The sequence below is a fragment of the Chinchilla lanigera genome, unplaced genomic scaffold (genome assembly GCF_000276665.1).
Source record: "Chinchilla lanigera isolate Chin_1 unplaced genomic scaffold, ChiLan1.0 scaffold00021, whole genome shotgun sequence".
NCBI lineage: Eukaryota > Metazoa > Chordata > Mammalia > Rodentia > Chinchillidae > Chinchilla > Chinchilla lanigera.
Genome location: NW_004955422.1, coordinates 18,393,976 through 18,405,808, shown reverse-complemented (window position 1 = coordinate 18,405,808; position 11,833 = coordinate 18,393,976).

Genomic DNA, 11,833 nt, shown 5'->3' with positions numbered 1-11,833 from the left:
GATATAACCAACAAATGTTTCCTCCAGGAAGATCCAGTAATAGCCTTCCTTAAAAAGGAGAAGGAGAAGGGCCAGGGAATTTCAGAATCTGATATGGCCTTAATCTGTTGTCTGACATCTTGAGATATTAGCAGAAGTATCAGGAATGTATACACAACATTCAGCTTTTGTAATGGCACAGGTACCTCCTTGTGCTCCTGTCAAGATGTCTGAGGCCATCCAATTTTGGAGGAGAGCTTGCCTCATTAATTTTACTTCTTCATTTAGGAGAGAGAGACCAGTTGAAGTGTCATTTAAGGCCTGTTGAGTATAGTTGGTCAAGGCCTCCATGTGTTGCATGACATCTTCTAATCCTAGAGAAGGAACAAAGATAGAAGCCGAATGATCATATTGATGAAACACACTTTAGACCATCAGTGTTGTAGAAGAGGTAAGTATGCAGGTTTGTCGATGCTTTTGACATGCCTGACTTGTAACCATACAAATCCCAGTGTGCATCTTCCTATCCATCCAGGGGGTAACCAGGGCCATAAATTAGTTCCACAGGACCAATAAGTGCCCCTGGGGCCTCCCATCTAATTCCAAAGTGACTAAACAAGTCTGTTGCAAATCAGTCTTCAACCTGTTAAATTATAGTGTGTGTTCATTTCTTGGGGGTGTCCATCCCAAGCATTTGATAGAGGGCCAGTGAGAATAGGAATGATTTCTTTGTCCCAACATAAGGGAGCTCTCCTACTAAGTTGTCCTATAATTGGAGTTAACCATATATAATCATCTCATATCTGAAAATAGCCAACTTGATATCTATAATAGTTGGCTCTCATGATAAGACCCTTACTTTTACTTAATAGGAGTTTTACTAGTGCTTGTAGAGAAGTTTCAGTGGTATTTTTAGAAAAGATCCGACTGTGTCCAGGATCATTAAGGGTAGAGTTTACAGGCCACTCAGTTATTTTGTAATGGTGGGCTAAACTATGAATATTTCTGCCTACCTTAGCTGCCCACAATATAAAGATGCCAGAAGGCTGGCTCAGGGGTGCCTAAATTGTGCTGCCACACTTTGTTCAGTAATCATTCCTGGAGAACCTTAATACTTCAACAGTGAAAGAGAAGAGAAAGGAAAATTGTTTCTGGAGGTGTCCTCATGGGCACTGCTGGGCCCTGTGCCAGGTCATCGAAGAGACAGTATGGCCCAGTAGTTAAGTGTACCAGCAAAATAACTGGACTACTTGGGTTTGAATCCAGACTGTGTCATTTAGTGGTTTGTGATCCTGGGAAAGTTACTTATCTTCTAGGCCTCAGTTTCCTCATTTGTATAATGTAGCTAACAACAGCACTCGGCTCCCAGGGTCCTGTGTAGGACCCCACAAATGCAGTTGCTTAGAGCCACACAGAATGGAGAGACTGTCCTCCAATCTAGTATAATCCCCATGACAGCCATCCAGGTGGGCATGATCATCCTTATTCTACAAGTGAAGGAATAAAGATGCAAAAAGTGAAGTGACCACTCAGAGACCACACAGCAAAGACAAGGTGAAGTCTGGGCCCAGGCTCATGCGAAATCCTGAGATGGCTAAGGTTTTGTGCAGGAACATCAGGCCCAGAGTGTGGACTCCCAGGGAGTCCCAAGGCTCCCAACCTAGACTTAGGGATCATAGGTGGCTCTGGGGTGAAATAACACCTTCTTTAACATTCCAGACTTCTATAGGCACTTGTGCCTGCTGTCATCCATCCCAGCCATCCTCCCACTCTGTTCCCACACTGCAGCCACATTGATCTTTCTGATCATGGAATGCCTGACCCCTTGTTACCTCAGTGCCTTCGTACATATGGTTCCTTCTGCCTGGAATATTATTCTCTCCTTCCTTTTCTAATTTATTCTCTCTTTATCCTTAGCTCAAGTGTCACCCTTGTGTCCCCCAGGCTGGGCTGGTCTCCCTGCTATGCACCCTCCCCAAATCCTGGGCTCCAAACTCAGAGCAGTTAGAGATCAGGTATGAAGTGGGTTGATGGACTCCCTCAAAAAAAAAAAGTCTTTGCATATAAAATTAAGGATCTTGTGATAAAGAGATTGGTTTTATTTTAATCCAGTGAAAAATATCCTCATTAGAGGAACGTACAAAGGAAAGACTACAGAGGAACAGAGGAAAAGCAATTTGAAGCTGGAGACAAAGGTTGTAGTGATGTGTCTGTCCACAAACCAAGAAGCTGAAGATTGCCAGCAGCCACCAGAAACTAGAGGAGGTGACAAAAGATTGTCTCCTGGAGCCTGGGGAGGAAGCATGGCCCTGTCAACACTTTGATCTTGAACTTCTGACCTCCAGAGAGAATCCATTTCTATTGTTCTAAACCTCTGAGTTTGGGGTAACAACAGTTACAGGAAATTTATAGTGTGTTTGGGGGATTAGACCTGGAGCAGGGTCAAATATTAAGTCCTGTAGTTCCATATGCAGCACAAAGGCAATCTGTGTCAAGATGTGAACTCCAAAGGGTTTGAGTGGCTCCACCCCTATGGCACTTCTGGTGGTTGTAACTCCCATGGCTTGACTCTTGGGCCTCCTCTGCTCCCTCTTGGTAGTTTTCCTCAGACGATCCATATTCCTGGCTTCTCCAAACTTCTGAGGTCTCTGCTGCACCTTTGGCTTCACACTTCAAATACCGCCCTCTCAGGGGCACACTGCCTGGCCTTCTAGACCTTCTGAAATCAGGGTGGAAACCTTCCAGATCCCACAACTCTTCCATTCTGTTTTGGTTTTTTGTTTGTTTGTTTTTTTCCAGTACCGTGGATTGAACTCACAACCTTGCGCTTGCTGGGCAGGCGCTGTGCTGCTGAGCTAAATCCCCAGCCCCAACTCTTCCATTCTGCATGCACCTAAAACCAGTGCCTCATGGATGATGCCAAGATATGCTGCCAGCAAGAGCAGTAGCCAGGCTTCCTTCTCTCTTAGCCATAGGGATTGAGTGCCTGGATTGCTGAGTGCTCTGAATACAACTCCAAGGAACAAATTCTCTAGGCCTCTGCCATTCTGGACCATGATGCTCTGCAGCTTTCTTCTCAAAGAAGTCTTTCACTTTTGTAATTTTGAGTCTGCAAAAGGTGGAGTCCTGCTGAATCTTGTGATGCCCTCAGGCCATCTTTTCTATTTTCCTGTTCCTTCTGGACAATGGACTTCTCCTCTGCCCTATCTTTGCAGTCTGCTCTATTTTTGCACAGCTTTATTGGAACTTCCTTTCTGGCCAAACTCACAATGTTTTAAACCATTCTCTTTTTTTATTCATTTGTTTAAACCATTCTACTGGGCTCTTTACTCTTGATTCTGAATATACATCTGGCTAAAAGCCCCAAAAAGAAGCCATGCCACCACTTTAATATTTCTCAGCAATGAGAAAAAAGTAACACTTTAATATTGACTGTCTTGAAATTCTGCCAGATTAGTCCACCACCCTTAATCTCATTCTCAGGCAAAGTCTCTTGACATGAGCAAAATGCAGACAAACTTTCTGCCAAGCCATAACACACATCGTCTGGAGTCCAGCCTCCAATGCAGTCCTTCTTCCCATCAGAAACCTCCTGAGCCTGGTCCTTACAGGCTTTTTGGTCTTCTGAGCTCTGACCAGAATCTCCCATACAGTACAGCTTCAGGCATTCCAGCTCTACATTTTCATCTGGCAACTCAGAATCTTTCCTAACTATCCCTTCCCACAAGCCAGTTGCAAAGGCTCTTGAGCCACATAGCCAGGTAATGTCACAGCAATGACCCCACTTCTCTGGTACCAAATTCTATTTTACTTCTCTGTCTCTCTCTGTCTCTCTGTGTTTCTCTCTCTCTCTCTCATTGCTTTGCTATCTTCCACTGCCATGAACTGTTGCCCCTCTGCCATGTGCCACCCTGCCTTGGAACCAGCTGAGTATGGATTGAAACCTCTACAAACTGTGAGCTAAATAAACCTTTCTCCCTTTAACTTTGGGTGTTGAGTATTTTGTCTCAGCAATGAGAGAAAAGTAACTAAGACACTTGCCGAGGACGTTCTGTACTTCACAGACCTTCCTGGCAGTATGGCACCCACAGAGACATCTCTGGTGCCAGTGGTCACCACAGCCCATGCAGAGACACGAGGCAGAAGTCTGAGCTTCTCTCTCCTCACCCAGGCCAGTGCCAACCTAACAGGTGAGTCTCAGTCTCACACTTCTTTGTTTTAATTCAGCCACCCAGGCCAAGGGGTCTCTGCTAGTCTTCTTGGGGGTCTTAGAGCCAGAAGCTAAAGGGACCAGAGCCTCCCCCTCCCCCGGCTCACCCCACTGAGCTTCAGTCTCTCCTGATCACCATCCCTGCCTCATGTAGCTATCTCGTCATGTTTCCAGGACTGGAGAGCTTTATCTTTATCAAGACCTAATCTTTACATGTGACCTCTGCCTCGAGAGGCTCATGGTCTGGCTAGGGAGCAGACAGACAGATGGCCATCATTCTGCCATGAAGCAGAATGGAATAAATGCTCACTGAGGCAGCATGGTGAGGGAGATTCAGTGGAGGCCCTGATTACTGAAGCAGTGTGACACTCCGGGCCTAGCTGAACCCCCTCCCTGAGCTTCCTGCAAACTTCCTGCCAGGGAGAAGGCTGTGAGCAGGTAGAAAAAATACCTTGCAAGAGAAATAGAGCCTCTCTGCTGCACTAATGGGGAAGGCAGCGAGGCGAGCAGAAAACACTCTGTCCCCAACCTGTCTCAGAGCCACGCTGCAGATGCAGGCTGGAGGGTCCTCAAGCCCAACAGACACAACGCTCTTTCCCCAGGGGGCACGGAGCTCAGTGTGTGTTGCCCAGCAGAGAGGCAGTGGAGGGCCGGGCCCGTGTGTCAACCCCGTGGCTCAAGCCCCTTCTCTGTAACTAACTCACTCTTGGGGAAAATACCCTGCTCCTCTAGCCTCCACTTCTCCGCTGTAAAATGGGGATGCCGATCTCTGTCTCCTTTGGACAGACGGGTACCTGAGATGCCAAGTGTACAAAAGCTTTGCAAGCTTCAAGGGTGCTGTGTCCTGAGAGAGACACTTCTCTCCTCTCTTCTCATTACACTCCTTATCAAGCTGGAGAGCAATTTGTAAAAGACCTGAGGCCAAACTTCCTGAGCGTGAATCCTGGCTCCACTAATTACCAGCTGGGTAACATCAGGCAATCCCTTGACCTCTCTGTGCCTTGATTTCCTTGTTTGTTTGATAAAAATAGCAGTTCCTCTTCACATGGTTATTTTATTGTCCAAATTAATGCATACAAAACATTACAGGGTGGTTCATCAGCCCCTGGGTCTTAGTAGCCACTAATTCTCCCCATGTGACCTTGGGCAGGTCTCTGTCTGAACCTCAGAGGCCTCCTCTGGAAAATGGGGCTGTTAATAATAGCTCCTGGCTCCAGGCCACCAGTGGATGAGATGAGCCAAGGTACACAGCGTCCTAAGTGAAGGCCAGCCCACGGAAGTGCCCGCTCCCCGAGGAGAGCCTGGGGAGCCCGGCTCCCAAGCCCGAGCCTGGTGTGTCCTCAGCTTACCTTGGCTGCATCTCGCCCTTGGCAGGGCTGTGGATGGCAGGGAAGGGCCCTCAGGATCTGGGAAAGTGGGCCAACCAGACTAAATGGTTGCCCTGGGGCCTCCCAGGAGGGGCCTCCACTTAGAGCCTGCAAGGGAAGAGGACTAGGACAAGACAGGGCGTGGGTAGAAGGTGCTCTGTCCTCACTGACCCTCCCTCACCATGGCTGTCGCTGGTCCTCCCTACCCCCACTCAGCCAGGCCCCATCTCCCTCTTTGAGTCCCAAGCACAAGCAGTCAACCTGACCATTTTTGCTAGGTGGACTTCAGAGAGGCCAAGAGGATGCATCCCTCTCCATGAGGCCACCAGGGGTCAACCCCAAAGATGACCCACATTCTAGCGGCCACTTAGGGTACAAAGGTGCCCAGAAACTGGCAAAGTTAGTACTAGGAGTGTAGGCACTCAGGAAGGTTGCCTGAGGAGGGGGTGACCCTAACCCCAGTGGAAGAATCAAGAGGGTGTGCCCAGCTGGAGAAAGAACACGGGCAAAAAGATGGCAACCCAGCACAGCCAGGATGCTGGGGGACTATGTGTATAACTCATAACTTTTGCCAGGGAAAAAATGGCAGTGGAAAAGACAAGAAGGTGGATAAGGACCAGTTTAAAAATAAAGCAATACAATAACATCACCAGGAGAGAAGCAACCTGATGGGAGAAACCTGATGGGAGAAACCCATGACAGCCTTGCCCTAAAGGTCATGGCTGAATTTTATCAAACTTCCATATCCAAGTTCCAATTTCCAAGAACCCCTAGGGACAGAGAAGCATGTTAAACTACACCATGGTGCTGCAACAGGCAAAAATGCAGATTGCAGGGACCCCTACAGGACAAACAGCCCAGGTTTGGTTTTGGTTTTTTTTTCCCCCCAGCAAATAATTTGCAAAGAAAAAAAGTGATAGAGTGGGAAACTCTAGACTAAAGGAAAACTAACAAATTACCAATTATAATGTCTTAACTTTATTTGGACCAAACAAACTTTTTTTAAAAAAGGAAGTAAGGAAAGAAAGAATGGAGAGAAGAAAGAAATATGAAACATTTAGAATTTTAACATTGACCAGATATTTGATAATATGATATGACTTCCTTTTTAGGAGAGAAAATTATATAGTCAGCCTTCTGTATTTATGCATTCTTTATCTGTGGATGCAACTGCAGATCAAAAATATTGGGGGAAAATTGCATCTGTACTGAACATGTACAGACTTTTCTTTCTTGTCATTATTCCCTAAAGGATATAGTGTAACAACTATTTACATGGCATTTGCAGTGCCTTAGGTATTATGCATAATCTAGAGGTGATTTAAAGTATACAAGAAGAGGCTGGGCATTGTGGTGCAAACCTGTAACCCTAGCACTCACAAGCCTGAGACAGAAGGTCCTCCGTGAGTTTGAGGCCAGCCTGGGCTACATAGTAAGTTCAAGGCCAGCCTGAACTTTATAGCAAGATCCTGTCTCAAAAAAAAGAAAAAGTACACAGGAGGATGGAGGATGTGCATAGGCTATATGAAAGCACCGCATTATTTTATACAAGGGACTTGAGCATCCTCAAATTTAGGTAGCCAAGGTGTCCTGGAACCAATTTCCCAAGGATATTAAGGGGAAAACTGTAATAGTCATATTAACAAAAGACCCTTCATTTTTTAAATTTTTAAAAACTTCCATGGATGGACAACACAATGTCTGGGACTTTCTTGGAAGGTGAAGGAAATGGATGAGAATGTAGATGAACAAGACCAACCCTGAGTTAATGCTGCTGAATCTATGTGATGGATAATGGATGGGCTGGGGGTGCCTAATTTTGGCACATGAATTTCCTGCAGAGAGTTTGAAAAGCAACAATCTCTATAGGTCCTGATCATGTGGAAATGGTAACACACTTGACCAGCGAGCTCTGTACCCCAACTTACCTCCTTGGATATGAGGCTGGGTGTGCAGGGTACTGGGAACTACTCTGAGATGGCTCACAAAGGGCTCCATCTGACAATGAAGACCCCGCTGTCCAAAATGTCTGTGAAAGTCCTGATTACAATTGTTTTACAGAATGTATCCGGGCTGGGGTCATAGCTCAGATTGGCCTAGCATGTGTGAGGCCTTGGGTTCAATCCACAGCACTGAAAACAAGACAAAAAAAACCAAAGCAAATAAAAAATCTCTACATTTATGTAGTATCCTGACCAGGACTGTGGCTGCATACTATTATGCTGCGCTGTTGTTGCCGTCGTTGTCATCCCTGACCATGTCCCATGGTGCTGATTTCATCCCCACCATACTGGGAAGGGCACATGCTGCTCTAAAGAGGACTCAGGACCCAGAACTCATCACCGAGAGGATCAGAAGGCAGGAGGGATACTTGGAGTTACAGCCGTCCAGATGTGACCGGAGGAAGTTATCTCCATATATTTGGAAATCTGTGGGCAGTGTTTATTTGCTAGGAAGTCTAGCTCCGTTCCCCTCTCAGTCCTAGAAGCCACAGTGGCCAAAAGACACAAAACTGGAGGAGGGTCAGGAGTGGGCAGTTTAAAAATAGATGCATCCAGGGCTTGGCATGGTGGGTGAGAAACAGCCACAGAATCAGTGGTGTTGGAGGTGGCCTGGCCAGAGGGGGCATCTGGGCAGAGCTACCAACTTGCTAAGTGGACTTGAGCAAGCATCTGGGGACTTTGCTTCTGCACATGAACATAGGAGCCCTGACTCTTTCTCTTGCTAGATAAGTGTGGCTAATTTCTGAGAGAGTCCACCTTCTCAGTGACAGAATGAAACAAATAACAAGACCAAGCTTACAGTTTATCCTGAGGTGTCTGGGAGCACTTGCTACCTATGATCTGCCGCTGCTGCCACTTGGTGTCCCTTTGATGGCAGAGGTCCAGCTATAAAGCCTTCTGTACAAAAGTCACTATAAACACAGCTAAAAGAAATTCAAGCCAGGTGTGGTGGTGCATACATGTAATCTCAGCACTCTAGGAGGCTAAGGCAGGAGGATCGAAAGTTCGAACCCAAATTGATCAATTTAGTGAGTGAGACCCTGTCTAAAAAAAAAAAGCAGGGGCAGGCAGGGGATATAGCTCGGGGCAAAGACCCTGGGTTTAATATCCAGTACTGAAAAAAAAAAGATAAGAGTGAGGGATTAAGGAGTAGCTTCACAATGGAGAAGCCTGACAAATGCTATCTCAGGCAGGTGATAAAGGTCAATCTTTTTTTTTTTTTTTTTTGGTTTTTCTCCGGTACCGGGAACCGAACTCACGACCTTGCGCTTGCCAGGCAGGCACTTTTGCCGCTGAGCTAAATCCCCAGCCCCGATAAAGGTCAATCTTGACAGTAACAAAAATGACACTTTCTCTCTGTGAATTTTCTACCAAAACCCATAGCCTCAGTATGGGCTGTTAGTTCATTAATTGTGGCAAATGTACCACACCAATGTAAGAGGCTAATGAAAAGGATCCAGGAACAGCCTGTAATCCCAGCTCTTGGGAGGCTGAGGCAAGAGGTTGTCATGAAGCCAACCTGAACTATATAGTGAGATCCTGTCTGAAAAAAAAAAAATGTTAAAAGGAAAACTAAGTGTAAAGTATATTCACAATTTTTGTAAACCTAAAACTATTCTAAATTGCTGCATTTAAAAAGGAAAAAGTCAGGCATTGTGGAGCATGCTTGTAATCCCAGCACTCAGGAGGTTGAGGCAGGAAGACCTCTGTGAGTTGGAGGCCAGCCTGGGCTACTTAGTGAGTTCAAGGTCAGCCTGCACTACATAGCAAGACCCTGTCTCAAAAAAAAAAGCAATTTTTAACAAAAATCAACAACCTATGAGAAAAATAAGCAAAAGAAGAAAATGGGCAGATGCACAGAGAGGAGAAAGATAGGTCAATACACACCCAGAGATGTCCAGCCACCCTGTAACAGGGAAATGCAGTCAAAACAGCAATTTGAGCTGGTCACTGGGGTTCAGGAGTGTATAGGCAGGAGTGGCAACTGCTACAGTTTTGTTTTTTTCAGACAGGGTCTCACTATGTAATTCAGGCTTGCCTTGAACTCACTATGGAGCCCAGGTTGGCCTGGTCCTCCTGCCTCAGCCTCCTGAGTGCTGGGATTATAGACATGGGCCACCACAATCAGCTTTAACTTCTACAACTTTGGCAGAGACAATTTGGCTATAACTTCCAAGATAAAAGTACACCTGTCAGGGCTGGGGATTTAGCTCAGCGGCACAGCGCCTGCCTGGCAAGCGTGACGTCATGAGTTCGATTCCCGGTACCGGAAAAAAAACAAACAAACAAACAAAAAAAAGTACACCTGTCCATTGTGTTCACTGGTGCACTATTTGTAGTAAGAGAAATCAGAAGCAGCCTTGGCCCATCGATAGGAAACAATGATGTGCCCACCTACACAGTGGACTGGTCTGCAGTGGCCAAGATGAGTGAGGTTGGACAGTCGTCACTGCAACACTGCAGAGCATGCAGCAGGGGCTGCTTCGCCAAAAGTGTACTTTGCATATTCTCCAAGTTTATTACTCTTATGACCCCCATTTTACAGATGAAAAAGCTGAGGCTAAGAACTTTCCCAAGGTTACATAATAAATAGCAGGGTGTGGATTCAAACCAAGACAAGTTGGCACTAAACAACCAACAGTCTCTCTCTCTCAACAGAGATATATCTATGTATATATGATAACATATAAATATTTAATATATAAAAACAGATGCATCTATAAATACAGATATATATTTATATACAGTTGTCCCTCAGTATCCAAGGGTAATCAGTTCCAGGAACCCACAGATACCAAAATCTATTAGAATTAATAAACCAGTTCAGCAGGACACAAGATCAATATAGAAAAATTGATTGAACAGTCATCCCTTGTACAGCTGTCACCAGCTAGCATGGGTCCTTGTATTAGTGATAATGGAAGTCAAAACTAACACAGCAGGATGAATTTACAAGCAAAAGCTTTAATTGGAAGGTAAAAGAAAGTGGACTTTAGCTTGAAGAGCCGACAAAAGTCATGCTGCCCCCTTAACAAAGGAAAACAAGAGAAAGTGAGGAAGGACTCCAGCTTGAGCAGCTGGACAGGGTACACTGACGCAGTTCACCCTGGAGGGTCCACGGAAGAATGGAGGCCAGTTTACAGGGCACTGTGGTGGGCTGGGGTCCAGTAGATCATTGTTGCAGTCCTGATTTTGTAGCTCTGAAGGAAACCTCGTGACTTCAGGGGCACTTAGTTCCCACAAGATGATTTCTCTGTTTAGAGTCATCTCAGCCATGGGTGGCTCTGCTAGAACCAAAAGTGACCCTAGGTTTGGAGTTCAGAGCATCAGAGTGGAGGGCAGGGCACAGGGGGTGGGGTGGGGCTCTGAAACAGGAAGTTGTAAAAGCTGGTAACTACATGACCCTGTAAATCCTGAAATTTAGTTACTATTGGTATTCTTGGTCTTAAAGGGGGATAAAATGGCCCAGGTGAAATTAGGGCTAATAAATTTTATCTTGCCAGCTTTTTCTTTTTTCTTTTTTTTTTTTTTTTTGCGCACTGGAAAATGAATCTAGGACCTTTGCACTGAGCTACCCTCTCCCTTAAATTTTGAGACATAATCTCGCTAAATCACTAAGTTGCTCAGGCTGGGCTCAAACTTTCAATCTGCCTCAGCCTCCCAGAGTGCTAGGATTACAGGTGTATGCCATCACGCCTGGCCATTTTGCCAAATGGCTAACATATTTAGATCCAAAGTTTTAAGGCAATAAAGGTTATGAAATGAAGGTCAAGCTTTGTTGTGCTTTTATTTACCTATTGGGCATCTGTAGGCCAAAGTGAAGGGTCATGGGTTTTAGCAAAAACTACTTTTATGTCCCTGACTGCCTCAGAAGAAAACACAAATCATGTTTTTAATAAGTAACAGTTTAGGGCTGGGGATATAGCTCAGTGGCATAAGTGCTTGCTTGGCAAGCCTGAGGTCATGAGTTTGATTCTGGGTACCAAAAAAAAAAAAGTAGCAGTTTAAGGGCCCAGGAGTTTGTCATTTACCCTAGTGGTCTGTGTGTCACCAAAAATCCATAGATGGTACTCAAGTTCCTTATAGAAAATGACATTATATTTGCATATTAATTTATACAATCCTCCCTCATATTTGCATATTAATTTATACAATCGTCCCATATACTTTAAATGGTTAGATTACTTATAATACTTAATACAGTATAAATAGTTGTTCTTGTCGGGATTGGTGGCACATGCCTGTAATCCTAGCATTCAAAAGGCTGAGGCAGG